The following is a 9,970-nucleotide window of genomic DNA, read 5'->3' on the forward strand; positions in this document are numbered from 1 at the left end:
TCTCCGGAGATCACATAAGTAAAATTCACTTGACTAGCATAACGACATCTAGATTACAAGCATCATCATATGAATCTCAATCATGTAAGGCAGCTCATGAGATTATTGTATTGAAGTACATAAGGAGAGAGATGAACCACATAGCTACCGGTACAGCCCCGAGCCTCGATGGAGAACTACTCCCTCCTCATGGGAGACAGCAGCGTTGATGGAGATGGCGGTGGTGTCGATGGAGGAGCCTTCCGGGGCACTTCCCCGTCCCGGCGGCGTGCCGGAACAGAGAGTCCTGTCCCCCAGATCTTGGCTTCGCGATGGCGGCGGCTCTGGAAGGTTTCTCGTACCGTGGCTTTTCCGTATCGAGGTTTTAGGTCCAGGGGCTTTATATAGGCGAAGAGGCGGCGTCAGAAGGTCGAAGGGGCGCCGACACTATAGGGGGGCGCGGGCCCCCCCTAGGCCGCGCCGGCCTAGGGTTTGGTGGGCCTGTGCCCCCTCTCTGGCGGTTCTCGTGTGTTCTGGATGGTTCCGGGCAAAATAGGAACCTGGGCGTTGATTTCGTCCAATTCCGAGAATATTTCTTTACTAGGATTTCTGAAACCAAAAACAGCAGAACAAAGAATCGGCACTTCGGCATCTTGTTAATAGGTTAGTTCCAGAAAATGCACGAATATGACATAAAGTGTGCATAAAACATGTAGATATCATCAATAATGTGGCATGGAACATAAGAAATTATCGATACGTCGGAGACGTATCAGTCCCATGAGCCAGCAGCTTCCTCAATGTTTCAGAGGCTGCATGAGATCGAAAGAAAAAGGCAAGTGACCAAAAATGAGGGGGTAAAATAATCCAAGAAAAGAGACTTGATTGTACGTAGAGGATGACATGCGGGACCCATGAGGTAGCAGCATACTCAACGTTTCCATGGCAGCACAGGACCAACAAAAAAAGAGGAAGTAGCCAGAAATCAGGGGGTCAATAAAATTCAAGAAAAGAAAGATTTCAATTGGGCTGCATCTGGCCGTCTGGGCCTTCGAACTATCTTGCTGGACGCCTTTGGACTCGTACAATTTCAGCCCACTCCAAAACAGGAAAGTCCTATGCTTCGCAAAAACAAAAACAAGGAGATTCAACATATAAGTTTGTTTATTTAATAATAAAGATTTATTTTTTCCGTTTGCAACAGCTCAGAGCGAAATACACTGTTTATTGTCTGCAAAATAATCAAGATATCACATGTTTCTTGTACGGGTAGGCTGACATCGGGGACCCATGAGCCAGCAGGGTCGTCAACGTTTTAAAGACGACAGAGGATCGAAAGAAAAAATAAACCAAAAATCAGTTGGTAAAAAATCCAAAAAAATAAACATTTTTCGTTCTGAGAGGATGACAAGCGGGACCCCATGAGGCAGCAGCATCCTCAACGTTTCCAAGGCGACACAGGATTTTAAAAAAGGAAAAATAGCCAGAAATTAGAGGTCAAAATAACTCCAAGAAAGGAAAGGTTTATTGTTCATATAGGCTGACATGTGGGACCCATGAGCCAGCAGAATCCTCAACGTTTCAAAGGCGGCAGGGGATCAAAAGAAAAAGGAAGTAGCCAGAAATAAGGGGTAAAAAATAACTCCAAGAAAGGAAACTTTTATTGTTCGTAGAGGATGACATGCGGGACCCATGAGCCAGCAGCTTACTCAACGTTTCAAAGGCGGCATGAGATCGAAAGAAAAAGGCAAGTGACAAAATATCAGGAGCCAAAGATAATCCAAGAAAAAAGAAACTTTATTGTACATAGAGGATGACATGCGGGTCCCATTTTATAGCAGCGGTCTCGACGTTTCTAAGGCGGCAGGGGATTAAAAGAAAAAGGAAATAGCCAAAAATCAGAGGGTGAAAAAAATCCAAGAAAAGAAACTTTTATAGTACATAGAGGATGACATGCGGGTCCTATGAGCCAGCAGGTTCCTCAACGTTTCAAACGTGGCATGAGATCGAAAGAAAAAGGCAAGTGACCAAATATCAGGAGCCAAAAATAATCCAAGAAAAGAAACTTTATTGTACATAGAGGATGACATGCGGGTCCCATTTTGCAGCAGCGGTCCCAACGTTTCAAATGCGGCTTGAGATCAAAAGGAAAGGTTAATTGTTCATATAGGCTGACATGTGGGTCCCATGAGCGAGCAGAATCCTCAACGTTTCAAAGGCGGCAGGGGATCAAAAGAAAAAGGAAGTAGCCAGAAATTAGGGGTAAAAAATAACTCCAAGAAAGGAAACTTTATTGTTCGTAGAGGATGATATGCGGGACCCATGAGCCAGCAGCTTACTCAACGTTTCAAAGGCGGCATGAGATCGAAATAAAAAGGCAAGTGACCAAATATGAGGTGCCAAAAACAATCCAAGATTTATTGTACATAGAGGATGACATGCGGGTCCCATTTTGGCAAGAACATCAAAAGAAAAAGAAAGTAGCTAGAAATTAGGGGTAAAAAAAACTCCAAGAAAGGAAAGCTTTATCGTTCATACAGGCTGACATGTGGGACCTATGAGCCAGTAGAGTCCTCAACGTTTCAAAGGCGGCAGGGGATCAAAAGAAAAAGGAAATAGCCAAAAATCGGAGGGTGAAAAAAACCAAGAAAATGAACTTTTATAGTACATAGAGGATGACATGCGGGTCCCGTGAGCCAGCAGGTTCCTCAACGTTTCAAACGTGGCATGAGATCGAAAGAAAAAGGCAAGTGACCAAATATCAGGATCCAAAAATATTTCAAGAAAAGAAACTTGATTGTACATAGAGGATGACATGCGGGTCCCATTTAGCAACAGCGGTATCACCGTTTGAGAGGCTGCACGGGATCGAAAGAAAAAGGCAAGTGACCAAATATCAGGAGCCAAAAATAATCCAAGAAAAGAAATTTTATTGTACATAGAGGATGACATGCGGGTCCCATTTTGCAGCAGCCGTCTCAACGTTTCCAAGGCGGCACAGGACCAAAAGAAAAAGGAAAATGAAGTAGCCAGAAATCAGGGGGTGAAAAAAATCCAAGAAGAAAGATTTCAATTGGGCTGCATCTGGATATCTGGGCCTTCGAACTATCCTGCTTGGCCTTTTGACTCGTACAATTTCAGCCCATTCCAAAACAGGAAAGTTCGGAATTTTCAAAAAAAACAGGAAAGTCCTATGCTTCGCAAAAACAAAAAAAACAAGGAGATTCAACATATAAGTTTGTTTATGTAAAAATAAAGATTTAATTTATCCGTTTGAAATAGCTCAGAGCGCAATACACTGTTTATTGTCTGCAAAATAATCAAGATATCACATGTTTCTTGTACGGGGAGGCTGACATTGGGGACCCATGAGCCAGCAGCGTCGTCAACGTTTTAAAGGCGGCAGGGGATGGAAAGAAAAAATAAACCAAAAATATGTTGGTAAAAAATCCAAGAAAAGAAACATTTTGTTCTAAGAGGATGACATGCGGGACCCATGAGGCAGCAGTATCCTCAGCGTTTATTGTTCATAGAGGCTGACATGTGGGACCCGTGAGCCAGCAGCGTCCTCAACGTTTTAAAGGCGGCATGCGATCGAAATAAAATATAAGCCAAAAATTGTTTGGTCAACAAAATCCAAGAAAAGAAACATTTACCGTTCTGAGAGGATGACATGCGGGACCCATGAGGCAGCAGCATCCTCAGAGATTTCAAGGCGGCAGGGGATCAAAAGAAAAAAAGGAAATATCCAGAAATTGATTAGGGGTTCAAAATAAATCCATCAAAGGAAACTTTTATTGTTCATAGAGGATGATATGTGGGACCGACCTGCCAACATCGTCCTCATCGTTTCAGAGGGGCAGGAGATCAAAAGAAAAAGGCAAATAGCCAGAAATTAGGGGTCAAAAATAACTCCAAGAAAGAAAACTTTTATTGTCGTAGAGGATGACATGCGGGACCCATGAGCCAGCAGCTTAGTCAACGTTTCAAAGGCGGCATGAGATCGAAAGAAAAAGGCAAGTGACCAAATATCAGGTGCCAAAAAAAATCCAAGAAAAGAAAGTTTTATTGTACATAGAGGATGACATGCAGGTCCCATGAGCCAGCAGGTTCCTCAACGTTTCAAACGTGGCATGAGATCGAAAGAAAAAGGCAAGTGACCAAATATCAGGATCCAAAAATAATTCAAGAAAAGAAACTTGATTGTACATAGAGGCTGACATGTGGGACCTATGAGCCAGCAGAGTCCTCAACGTTTCAAAGGCGGCAGGGGATCAAAAGAAAAAAGAAATAGCCAAAAATCAGAGGGTGAAAAAAAACCAGTACATAGAGGATGACATGCGGGTCCCATGACCCTGCAGGTTCCTCAACATTTCAAACGTGGCATGAGATCGAAAGAAAAAGGCAAGTGAGCAAATATCAGGAGCCAAAAATTATTCAAGAAAAGAAACTTGATTGTACATAGAGGATGACATGCGGGTCCCATTTAGCAGCAGCGGTATCACCGTTTGAGAGGCGGCAGGGGATCGAAAGAAAAAGGCAAGTGACCAAATATGAGGAGCCAAAAATAATTCAAGAAAAGAAAGTTTTATAGTACATAGAGGATGACATGCGGGTCCCATTTAGCAGCAGCGGTCTGAACGTTTCCAAGGCGGTAAGGGATCAAAAGAAAAAGGAAGTAGCCAGAAATCAGGGGGTCAAAAAAATCCAAGAATAGAAAGTTTTATAGTACATAGAGGATGACATGCGGGTCCCATTTAGCAGCAGCGGTATCACCGTTTGAGAGGCGGGACGGGATCGAAAGAAAAAGGCAAGTGACCAAATATGAGGTGCCAAAAAAAACTCCAAGAAAAGAAAGTTGATTGCACATAGAGGATGACATGCGGGTCCCATTTAGCAGCAGCGGTCTCAACGTTTCCAAGGTGGCAATGGATCGAAAGAAAAAGGAAGTAGCCAGAAATCAGGGGGTCAAAAAAAATCCAAGAATAGAAAGAATTTTGGTTCATAGAGGATGACATGCGGGACCCATGATCCTGCATCGTAAACGGCTCGATCGGAGAGCGTTGAACGAGATGGCGCGATCGAGAAAAACAATGCCAGAGAGGCTGCCATCTGGGCCCTACATCCCTCGGCGGTGCGGATTTGCATTGACTCGGCCGGCGAACCCGAGAATTCGAGATGCACCACGTCCCGGGACACCATACGCCACGTTTTGGCCGTTTTCGTCGGGCTAGGTGGCCTCAAAAACGAGAAAAAAACGTTTTGACATGCACAACGGAGAGACCAAAAATCGTCGGCCATGGTACACCAGCAACCACGGCGTGACTTCAACTTCGTCGGCCATGGCAACTTTTCTTGTAGTGCATGCTTCAGTCAGATCCTCAATAGAGTTTCCGACTTCTTCGTATGCTTCGGTGTGGGATATGTCGTCATCCTTTTTCCATTCAAATCCAAGTAGCGCTAATACACACAAAGTTGTATGATTAGTTTCCGAATTAGAAAGAGAACAATAACATCTGCATGCCAGAATCGTGAAGTCCTTACGGAAGATCATCTGGTCAATGTCCGCAGCCTTCATCTCAACAGCTTTTAACTTGGAAGCTAGAGTCTTGACTCTGTTGTTGATGGACTTGAGCTTCTCGGCCATCTCTGACATAGTCTGCACATGCTTGTCCTCCAGTTTCTTTTTGAGTTCGGTCTCATTTTCATGAGACTCCTTGAGGGCGTTCTGGAGAGACTCATGCTCAGTTTCCAAGACCTGGAGCTTGGAGGAGATCTCGTTGATTGAAGGGAGTTTGGCAAGAAGTTCTGTAAATACGGAAAAATAATGTTCAGATACAAAAGATTCAAAGAAAAACAACAAGTTGCGGAACCTACATCATGGCGGGGACATACCTTCATTAGCCTTTAGACGACTTTCGAAGAGTTGGATCGCCTGTTGGTTCTTCGCCTCCTTCTTGTTTAGCCTTTCAATCTTCGACTTTTGCTCCAGCACCAGCTTGTGAATATCTTCATGAAGCTTGCGGGTGTTCTATGAAGCAATTAGTAGGATTGATTAGCCGGAATTTAAAATCTGGGTGCTAGACGCGAAGTTAAAACTTTCTTGTGCTAGGAAATTTCAAGTTTCCGCTAAGATATAAATTAAATACTAAAGACGAAGCATCGGCTTAAAATTCTTTAATCGGAAAAGATATGTAACCCAATGCTTGGGGGCTAGTGTTACCTGACGCACGGCTTTGTGCTTCACGAAGAAAACACGGAGATTATCCTCCAAGTTTGCCAGCTCTCCCCACACTTCATTCATTAAGTGTGTCATTTCCATATGGCGCTGGTGTAGGGGAGCTCTACGAAGAACCAGAAACAAGTGAGGGATCTTCAGGCACAAGTTTGGAGGAATAAGTGCCCTTGCCGGAGTCCGCAGCTGGCACCGGATCATCGTTAATGTTGATGACATCCTTGGGATCCGGAATGGCTGAAGAAGAGGGCCTTGGCGAAACTTCAACTTCTGGGGTAATAGGCATGGAGGCCGGAGAAGGTTTGAGTTTCTTCTTCTGGGGCTTGTTTCCGGCAACCCTGATGCATAATAAGAAGAATATGGCACTTATCAGATTTTAAGGTGGCTTGGAAACAGTTTCGCCGGAAATCAAGTTATTACCCAGGCTTGGTGAAGAACTACTCGATGCCGCCCTATTTGCTGTTGCTGGTGTCAATTTATTTGAGTCGGAGTTTATCCTTCTCAAGCTTTCTGGTGGTCTTGGCGCTGGGGGTTTCACGGGTGCACTTGGTGATCGACCCAGAGGCTGCTGCTCTTTTTCGTTTGGTGGGAGGATCACCCTCAGGATTTTCCGCGTCAGATGCAGCTTCCGGGTTCGACGAGCCGGTGTGTGGAATCCGGGTTAAGGTCCCAAGATCCTTCTCCTCAAGGGAGTCAAGCTATAAAGACAAGTAAAAGTCCTTAGGAAAATTTGCAGAAATGAAAGGGAAATAACAATTGGTCGGAAAATAATTACTGAAGGCCCAACACCTTCCATGTAAATATCAAAATGATACGCGTGAGAGTGAATGTCACGCAGAATCTTGATCATCACCCGGAGCCGCTTGTCCAGGGCATCAGAGGAAAAATTATCTTTAGTGGCGCGCATTGTGTCGTCGCGACCACTGTAGAGGTACATCAGGCGATCACGATGTTGAAGGGGTTTGATCTGCTTGGTAAACCAAGATAACGTCAGATCTTTCCCCGAAAACCCGATTTTTGTCAGCTGCAGATCCGCCTCACCATCTTCACCATCACCGGTAACTCGGAGATATGGGAGCTAGCGGTCTAGGCGGGGGTCTCAGCGGTAGGACCATCTTTGAACGCCGGCAACGTCTTGGAGCTAGCCGGAACCTCGACATCCTTCCCGTAGAAGAATCCCCCGGACTAGTACCTCACGGATTCATGATGATCCGTGTGAGGGTAGATTCGGCCAGGGCGGATCTTGAAGGTGATGCTCCCATAGTTGGCGAGCGTGGAGGTCTGAGGAATAGTCTCCTTCTTGACGGAGAAAAAGAATTGAAAAAGGGCCAAATCTGGTTTTCCCCGGAGATGACCCTCGTAGAGGGCGACGTGGTTGGCGATGGCGAGTATGCTGTTGGGGGTGATGTTGTGAGGCTGGAGCTTGTAAGCCTCGAGGATTTCTGAGAAGAAATCGCTCTGAGGCAATGAGAATCCGCGCTCTGATGTCTACGCACGCTTCTATTCCTGTAGACAGTGTTGGGCCTCCAAGAGCAGAGGTTTGTAGAACAGCAGCAAGTTTCCCTTAAGTGAATCACCCAAGGTTTATCGAACTCAGGGAGGTAGAGGTCAAAGATACTCCTCTCAAGCAACCTAGCAATTAAGATACAAGAAGTCTCTTGTGTCCCCAACACACCTAATACACTTGTCAGATGTATAGGTGCACTAGTTCGGCGAAGAGATAGTGAAATACAAGTAATATGGATGATTGTAAGTAGTAATTGCAATTTGAAATAAATATGGCAGCAAGCAAACATGTAACAGAACTTGTTGGAAACGGTTATGCTTAGAAACAAGGCCTAGGGATCATACTTTCACTAGTGGACACTCTCAACATTGCAATCATAATTGAATATAAATATAAGCACTTCACTATACTACTCTCCTGTTAAATAAAGAACTCAAATTCATTGGGCAAGTGTGCAAAAGCACACCTCAAAGGCGTATTCCCAAGTACTAATAAACACCCCACACTGTCACCGTGAGCATTCATAGGAGGTACTAACACACCACAATTCATAAGGGAGTTACACACGGCGCACACACTGTCACCATTACACCGAGGTCACAGTAACTCCAAAGTTATAATAAAACACTTGAATAGCATATGACATCTAGATTGCAAAGCCTATGATCACATAACTGAATAAATACATGCTACTTTCTACACTCTCTTGTTGGATAACAAACACCATTCATTGTGTAGGGCTACAAGAGCTCCCTCAAGCCGGAGTAAACAAGCTCCACAACATCCGGAGTTCATATTAAAGTAACCTCTAGAGTGCATAATAGACCGTTGCAATTTAGACCAAGTACTAACATAGCATACACACTGTCACCTTTAAGCTATGAAAGGGGGAATAGATCACATCAATACTATCATAGTAATAGTTAACTCCATAATCTACAAGAGATTACAATCATAACCTACGCCAAGTACTACATGATGCACACACTGTCACCTTTACATCATGGAGGAGGAATAGACTACTTTAATAACATCACTAGAGTAGCACATAGATTAATAGTGATACAAAGCTCATCATATGGATCTCAATCATGTAAGGCAGCTCATGAGATCATTGTATTGAGGTACATCAGAGAGAGATTAACCACATAGCTACCGGTAGAGCCCTCAGCCCCGGGGGAGAACTACTCCCTCCTCATCATAGGAGACAGCAACGGTGATGAAGATGGCGGTGGTGTCGATGGAGATGACTCCGGGGGCAATTCCCCGTCCCGGTGGAGTGCCGGAACAGAGACTTCTGTCCCCCGAAACGGAGTTTCGCGATGGCGGCGGCGTCCCTGGAGTCTTTCTGGAGTTTCGTCAATTGATGTCGGGTTTTTAGATCACGAGGGATAATATAGGCGAAGAGGCGGTGTGAGGGGGTGCCTGGGGGGCCCACCGCATAGGGCGGCGCGCCCCCCTCTTGGCCGCGCCGGCCTATGGTGTGGGGGCCCTGGGCCTCCACTCCATCTCCCCTTCGGTGTTCTGGTCCGTCTCGGTAAAATAAGATGTTTGGCTTTCGTTTCGTCGAATTCCGAGAATATTGCCCGAACAGCCTTTCTGGAACCAAAAACAGCAGAAAACATGAACTGGCACTTCAGCATCTTGTTAATAGGTTAGTTCCAGAAAATGCATAAAATCATTATAAAGTGTGGATAAAACATGTAGATATTGTCATAAAACTAGCATGGAACATAAGAAATTATAGATACGTTTGAGACGTATCAAGCATCCCCAAGCTTAGCTCCTACTCGCCCTCGAGTAGGTAAACGATAACAAGGATAATTTCTGAAGTGACATGCTATCATAATCTTGATCAATACTATTGTAAAGCATATGAGATGAATGAAGTGATTCAAAGCAATGGTAAAGACAATGACTTAAACAACTGAATCATATAGCAAAAACTTTTCATGAATAGTACTTTCAAGACAAGCATCTATAAGACTTGCACATGAGTTAACTCATAAAGCAATAAATTCTTAGTAGAAAGTTTTGAAGCAACACAAAGGAAGATATAAGTTTCAGCAGTTGCTTTCAACTTCAACATGTTTATCTCATGGATATATCTCATGGATAATTGTCAACTCAAAGTAATATGATGAATGCAAATAAGCAAGTATGTAGGAATCAATGCACATAGTTGACACAAGTGTTTGCTCCTAAGATAGAAAGAAGTAGGTAAACTGACTCAACATAAACTAAAAGAA

Source organism: Lolium perenne, chromosome 4 (genome assembly GCF_019359855.2).
Source record: "Lolium perenne isolate Kyuss_39 chromosome 4, Kyuss_2.0, whole genome shotgun sequence".
Taxonomy (NCBI): Eukaryota; Viridiplantae; Streptophyta; class Magnoliopsida; order Poales; family Poaceae; genus Lolium; species Lolium perenne.